Raw genomic sequence first — 7,971 nt, forward strand, 5'->3', positions numbered from 1 at the left:
CTTACGACATGATTCAACACATATAGCTCCCACAATGGCTTGTGTTCTTGTCCATCTAATTCGGACACAAAATAGTGCGCATGCTTATACTGCCGAAAATGCACCATGGACATGTAAGGACTTTTTTTTTTTTGACATACGGACATGTAAGGACTTGAAACCGACGGCGACTTCACGAAACAGCATTGTCCCGCGAAAAATTAAAGACTCAAACAAGACACATTATTTCTTTTTTATTTCATACCATGATAGTTATTTATGGACTTAATTAGTTTGAAAACTGGCACGATGAGGACATCCGAAAATGCCAAGTAAGTGCGAAAGTATAAAATGGGCTTTAAGTACTAGTTTTTCAATATTCAATCACGCCCCTAGGGAGGCCATGCTTGGCGCGGTTGCCGAGATACTTCAAATCCTCTGGCAAGGTCAACCTCAACCTCAAGTAAAAATAAAGTAAACTAAAAAAGGAAATAAATTTCAGAGAAAAATATGGATTTTATTTGCTAGAATCGCGAATATTCTAAGTCGCGAATATTCACGCGAGCGCACGCGCTATATGCGGGTGTAGTGCAAGGCACTGTGTGTCTATAGCATTTTAGATGTCGACAAGAGCTTTCCTTATAAGTTGGTCCAAAGTTTCTTGTCTTAGCAATGTGGGACTAAAAATTGTGGCCTAGCTTTGGAATCTGTAGACTTTTGCAATGCGATACCGAGAAGGCAATGTAGGCCCTTTGCATGAAGACGTTGATGAACCCTTGCTACGCGAGACGCGGGCCGTGTCGGGGAACTTCCACATGCCGAGGTGGAGGTGGGTGAGGGTGGTCATGCCTAATAAGGTGGCAGGGAGAAGGAAGTCGAGCGGGGACAGACGGTTCAAGAGGACGAGTTCCTGGATGCCCTTGGTGGCGAGGGTGTGGAGCCAGGGCGTGAGCAGGTGTTGGAACTCCTCCATGTAGCTACTGGTGAGGTGGACGCAGCGGAAAGGGCCCGGGTGCGCGTGGAGGATGCGGGAGACGGCAGAGGTGATGCGCCGCGCGTCGACGATGACATGGAGGATGTGGGAGTCGACGAGGACGAGCGGGGTGGAGCGCCAGACCCCGCGCTAGCGGCGGGAGAGCGCAGCGGTGCGCGCGGCCTCCAGGATGGGGAGGCGGGATACGATGTTGCCGAGGAGCTCGTCGGGGAGGCTCCTGACGCGGTCTACGCCATCGTGGGGGAGGAGGAGGAGAGTCGAGCGTCGACGGAGGCGGGCGGGTCCGGGAGGGCGCAGTGGGCGTCGGAGAGCACGCGGGCGAAGTCTGCTTCTACCTCGTCAGGTGTTGTGTTGTGATCCAAATTCATATACTAAAGGGAGGCTAACTTCTGACGAGCGGAGCGAGGCCCGTCGCCGGAGGCTTGGGCCGAAGCGTAGTGGTGGTGAAGGTGAGATGGTTGTTACTCTTGGGTTCTTGAAACTCTAGACAGCTTTGAGGCCTTTGTGGAGATTTCATGGGAGCCTCCGATTAAGTTGTGGATGTTTGCCCTAAGCTTTGTGTAAGACTCGGTTTCCGCCTCGAAGGAAATCCCTTAGTGGAACCGTGACTTAGGCCTTTGTGGCAAGGGTCACCGGAGAATAAGGTGCTGACTTTGTGGCGTTCAGTATATATGTGGTTTTCTACCGCATATTGGGGTGAGGCCTTTATAGCGTTGGTGTGCATCGAGCAACCACACCTCAAGGCGAGACCTCATGTGGCACTTGGGAAGCACTAAGCCATCGCACCTCTCCAACGGAGATTAACACCTGCAAGAGTGTGAATTGGGAATAAATCATTGTCTCCGCATGGCTCGATTATCTGTACCCGAGCTCTCTACTTATACAATTTAATTTGTGATAGTCTTCGTGCTTGAATTTATATATATTTTGTTATCACATAGTTGCTTATCATGCTTAGCATATGTTGTTGACGCGCATAGGTGAACCGTAGTTTATAAGTTTGGTCTTGACAAAGTAAACACTTATTTTATTTCGCATATATTTTATTGCGCATTTGTTAAGCTCATCTCAGATTTTTTTAACCACCTATTTACCCGCTCTTCAGGAGGCATTGTGTCCTTTGAGTTACACATGTCATGTACAACATATTTATTTTTAAGTTATAGTTGGGAATAATTCGGTGGGTACAACTTTATTTGGTGATAAAATAACATTCATCTATTCATCTATGTAGTGTGTTGCACCATGTAGACATACTATATAGTGTTCTTAAATTTTGTTCCTATTTTATATTTTTAAATATCTTGACAAAGGGTTCTCCAATGTATGAGTCTAAACAATTTATACCGAACAACTTTACCTTTTAAAACACTCCAACAATAAATTCTTACTATTTTAAATACAATATTTAGTGCATAATCTTAATTGCTATTTCTAAATTCTATGTTAACACTAAAATTCAAAATTAACCCATAAATTCGAATACTTGTCACTGCACTTGAACTAGTGTTAAACTACACATGCCATGTATAACATATTTATTTTTCGAGTTATAGTTTGAAATAATTTGGCGTTATCTGCTAACAAAAATAACATTCGTCTATGTAATATTTTGTACCATATAGATATATTTATATAGTGTTTTTCTATGTCATACCATTTTTTTTATTTTTAAATATCTTGAGAAAGGGTTCTCCAACGTATAAGTCTAAATATCCTGATAATGGGTTGCCGAGTAGGATTTTCCAACTAATTAGTTTAAAAAAATATGAAATCCTACAGGGTATGAGGTGTCAACCAGTGGTTTGTTTGGCCAAATAAACAAGAATTTCCTCCCAAATAACATCATCTTCCCTTGGTAGGGTTATAATTGGTCATTGGGCATGTATGCTCAGTTCATGGTCACATGAAAATAATGTTTGTAAATACTTAGAACATTTAAGAATTCAATATTAAGTTGCAGCATTGATCTCCACTCTTGGTTTGATGTAGTTACCGTCAGATGATGCAATCAAAGGGAAACACCAATGCATTGTTCGTACATCATCATTGTGAAAGAGTTAACGTGCATTTGTATTCCTTTTATTTGAGAGACCACTTCACAGTGGTTAGAAGTTGTAAACACCCGTTCTCATATGGTGATGTTGTGGACTTCCTCCACATTTGCAAATGGGGTTGTGCTTGCTTACTGTTACTCATGGGCACAATCGATTTTCTGACACCCCATGGGTGTGGTTTAGCTGTCGGAAGCCATTGGGCGAAGAAGTAGGAGGGAGAGAAGAAAGCTAGAGGGGAAAGATCTTCCGCCACCGCTGCTCTCCTGCCACTACAGAAATCCAGTTTTGCTCCGCCCCCTTGTCTCCACCACCAGCCGGCCGCCTACCACCGTCACCCGCGGCCGGTGGAGCTCCCTCGGGCGCCTTGTCGCCCCGCTCTACTAGAAGCTCGGTCTCTGTGTTGCCTGCCAAAATCCACCGGCGAGCTTGGCGACGATCAACACCGTAGAGCCGGGAGGCTCTCAGGACTGCGGTTGGCCCTGGTCCCTCGGGCGACGGCGCAATGTCTTCTGGCACACGTCCCAGCTAAATGCAAGGGCGTGCCACCTGACCTATACCTGGTCAGGGAGGTGTTGGATTGCTTCGATTAGCTTCCTGCATGGAAAAAACACGTAAACATTAAATACGAGCCCCGATCGGCTCTTAAGTTGTTCTGTGGATCGGCTCAAAGAGCCGATTGTCCCATGGTTCGTATTAGATTTGCAATAAACATGGGAACCTTGCTTAATCAATATCAAGATGGACCAATCTACGACAGTTTAGGGTTTTCACCGCATAACCGGAACATCCTACGCGTAATTGGGCCTAGCAGACACGTAAGATAATAGGAAAGCTAGTCCTAAAGAGGCCTAAAAACCTCGGCAAGGGAGTCATAGTCACCGTCGAGGCCAGCAAGAATGTAGGCGGTGAACTCAGAGTCGCGGAGAGGCTCACCAATGGAAGCAAGGGTGTCAGCCAGCTTCTTGACCTTGTTGTAGAAAGCGGTCATAGTCCCATTCTCCTTGCGAGTTTCGCTAAGCTTCGTGCGGATAGCCATGGACTGAGCCGTCGATTGAGACGAGAAGCTCGACTCCAAGATGTCCCACACCTCATGTGACGTTGCAGCAAAGAGGACCAGCCCAGCAACACCCTCACCAAGGGAGGACTATATCGCCGAGAGAATGGCTTGGTCTTGAGCAATCCACGCACGGTACATCGGATGGTGCGAGGACGGACACGGCAATGTGCCAGCGACGAACCCTTCGAGGTAATGGCTGCGAAGAAGTGGGAGCACCTGAGCGCGCCAATAGAGATAGTTATCCGGCTTAAGCTTTACCGGGAGAAGATGCGAGAAGATAAACGGCGGCGACGGGATCGCGGCCAGAGCAGCTTCGACATCCAGGGAAGGGACATGGGACGGCGCCGAAGGAGATGGCACCACAGCGGCAGGGTAGAGCGATGAAGCGCCGTACGTGTGCGGGGCCCAGGTGCGGCGGGACACCATAGGGCGACGGAGAGGCACCATAGTGTGGCGCTGTCGCATAGGCACCGTGTCCATGGAACGCGCCATACGAGGGCAGCGCTGTCGGCGGAAGTCCATATGGAGCTCCATAAAGAGGGAAGCCCGGGTAGCCACCATAGCCGGCATAGGCGGCCGGAGTAGGGGCGGAATCAGCAGGGCCCGCTGCGGAGTAGATGGGGGCAGCGGGGGCAGGAACGACCGCGCGCATCATCGGATGGGCGGCAGGCGGAGGCGGCTGTGTGGGCACCAGCGAAGGTGCGACAGCCGGAGGTGGCAGCGGCGCAGGCACCTGAGAGTGCGGGGCGGCTGCTGATGGCAACGGAGGCGGAGGCCGAGCCGCCACGGGTGAGGTCGTCGAGGACGCACCCGCGTACAGTGAGGAGACGGGCCCGGCGAAGAGAGCCCCGGCAGATCGGGACTGCAGAGGGCCGAGGGAAGCCACCGCGATATAGGGCGCCGTCCCACCATTGAGAAGGTGCGCGAGGAACGGCGGGACGAACGCATGGTCCAGATGAACAGGGGCCGGCAGCACGGACAGATGCCAAGGCGGCGATCGTGTCGGAGGCGACGACGTCGGCGGCCGTGGCAGCAGCGTCGCTGGAGGCGACGGCGGCGGAAGGCGGAGCGGAAGACATGTTTTTAGGTTGGAGATCGATTGTCGTCTGATACCATAACAAACAATAGTTTTAGGGTTTGTGGCACACCTCCAACGTGGGGTGGCCTTTGCATTATATAGGGGTACAATACAAGTACAGGTAGGATTACAACACACGTATATCCTAATATATACAGAATCTAAGCTACCATGCATCTCATGATCCAAATTTCAGCACTGACGAAGAAGAAGGTAGGCTATAAAGAGATGCGGCAATAATTCACTTGGGTCTATGCAAATCAATTAGGACATGAAACGGCACACAACCTGCAAGGGTCAAAAACTTCTGCCAGCTGGAACAAGAGTTAATTTTCCCCATCATCAAACCTCATAATGTTTAGCAGCAACTGTGCAACCTAAAACCATTCTCATCAGATCAAACCTGGCTAATGAAACTACACACGAATACAATAGGTGCTTCACAATTGCCATCAAACAAGACAGTCAGAATGGTAGTCATTTGCATCAGCGAAAACAGTACTACTAAATTCAGCACTTACTTCTCCACATAATGTAGCAGCAATTGTGCAATGTAACACCACTCACCAGATCAAATCTAGCTAATGAAATCACACAGAAATACAGTAGGTTCTCCACTATCGCCGTCATAAAAAATACTGGTATTTACCACAGAATGGTAGTCATTCGCACCATCTAAAACAAAACTACTAACTTCACCACTCAAGCTAATCACGTTTGCAGAAAAAGAGCCAGGGCAGAACATCAAAAAGAACTGAAAACAGTGCATGTCCATACTGTGACAGCATACCACATTAAGAACTTGCAGATCAATTTACTTCCCGCATGAAATATATAGGCACCGTTGACTTAGATTGCGAAAGGGTCACCAACAGAAAATTCGGATGATCTTTTGTATCTCCGCATGTTGTCTCCTTCAGGCTTAGGATTTATAAAGACCGTGATTGAGGAGCCTGCACTAGCCCGTTTCATGGACCCCAGAGGCGCCACATTGGAATGCAAATCCTCCTCCGAAGTGAAACTTGTATGGGCGATCACTAGCACCGCCTCCTTCAGCACCAGCGCGCTCCCAAGGAAAAACTTGAGGAACGCAAGCTCACTTCGTCCCCATTTGAAATAATGGAACACCAGCTGCTTGATGCACGAGCGGATGCATTCTATGGTACCTGACTCATTCCAAAACTTGAGGTTGACCTTCCCAGAGGGTTGATCAGCTTCTGCAGACTAAAAATTGTAATTAATCAGCGCACATTAAGTACAACAAGTATTGATGGATCATGCAGCAGATGGTGCAAATGAATGCCAAAAGATGCATCAGGGGCTTCACCATGAGATGGAGCGTCTCAATGTTTGGAAAGCATCTGAGCATAGTCGGGATCATCTTGACATCATTACGGACGCCAAAACACACCTCCAAAGCCAGGATCCTCACACTTGGTACCATGATGCTTGGGCTGGCCTTTGCCCCAACCTGCAATCGCAATCTCAAAGCACCCAATTGAGAGAAGAAAGATCGCACACACTTATACACTGATCATTTAGGTACGATGTGCAGTAATAGAGCAAATGGAAAAAAAGATGAGCAACCTTGATGACCCCCAGCAATTGCAGCTTGGGGGCATGGCCGATGCTCATCTTGTTGCTGGCCGCGCCGAAGCCCCAACCTCCTGAATAGATGAATCGCTCAAGGCATGGGGCGTGCACCACAGAGATTTCTTCAAATGAGCATCCGACGATCTGCACGCAACGGAGGCTCTGGCTGACAAGGCGGAGGGGAATCTTGAACATATTCTCTCCGACACAGAGCGTCTCCAGCACGGGGCTTCTGTCGAGGATGAAGTCCAAATCCCTGCTCTCCATGAAGACGCTGATGAACCCGAGCTCACGGAGGTTAGGGAAACAGGTGGCACGCGAGACGCGGGCCGTGTCGGGGAACCTCCACATGCCGAGGTGGAGGTGGGTGAGGGTGGTCATGCCTAAGAATGTGGCAGGGAGAAGGAAGTCGAGCGGGGACGGAGCGGTTGAAGAGGACGAGCTCCTGGATGCCCTTGGCGGCGAGGGTGTGGAGCCAGGGCGTGAGCAGGTGTTGGAACTCCTCCATGTAGCTGCTGGTGAGGTGGACGCAGCGGAAAGGGCCCGGGTGCGCGAGGAGGATGCGGGAGACGGCGGAGGTGACGCGCCGCGCGTCGGCACGCCCGACCACGGTGCCGGCAGGGAGGATGTGGGAGTCGACGAGGACGAGCGGGGTAGAGCGCCAGACCCGCGCCGGCGCGGGAGAGCGCGGCGGTGCGCGCGGCCTCCAGGATGGGGAGGCGGGATACGATGTTGCCGAGGAGCTCGTCGGGGAGGCTGCTGACGCGGTCGGCGCCGTCGTGGGGGAGGAGGGAGGAGAGGCGAGCGTCGACGGAGGCGGGCGGGTCCGGGAGGGCGTAGTGGGCGTCGGAGAGCACGCGGGCGAAGTGTGCTTCTACCTCGTGACGGTCATGGCCTTCGCGCCGGAACCGTTCCTCCTTCGAGGGGTCCATGAACAAGGGTGGCACCCGGGTGTCCATGGTCGCCGCCGCCGCCGCCGGAGGCGCTGGGATGGGGACGAGGGCTATCGATGCCTGTGCGAAAGAAGTCTACATACCCCCCATAGGTTTCACGTTTGGAGCGTTTAACCCCCCCAGGTTTCAACTAGAGCAAATAACCCCCCAGGTATCACTTACCAGTTAGTTAACCCCCCCAGGCTGGTCATGGCTGTTTTAGCCTATGTGGAGAGTGGTTTTGGCCACGTAGACTACAGGAGATGGGGAAGAAAAGTCCG

The 7,971-nt window shown here is 50.6% G+C and overlaps 1 pseudogene; it reads right to left on the bottom strand.

Annotated features, from left to right (window-relative positions):
- Positions 1-5,969: 5,969 nt before the first annotated feature.
- LOC139833419 (F-box/FBD/LRR-repeat protein At5g22660-like) lies at positions 5,970-7,770 on the bottom strand (annotated as a pseudogene).
- Between the last annotated feature and the right edge of the window lie 201 nt (positions 7,771-7,971).

Source organism: Lolium perenne, chromosome 7 (genome assembly GCF_019359855.2).
Source record: "Lolium perenne isolate Kyuss_39 chromosome 7, Kyuss_2.0, whole genome shotgun sequence".
NCBI classification, from domain to species: Eukaryota; Viridiplantae; Streptophyta; class Magnoliopsida; order Poales; family Poaceae; genus Lolium; species Lolium perenne.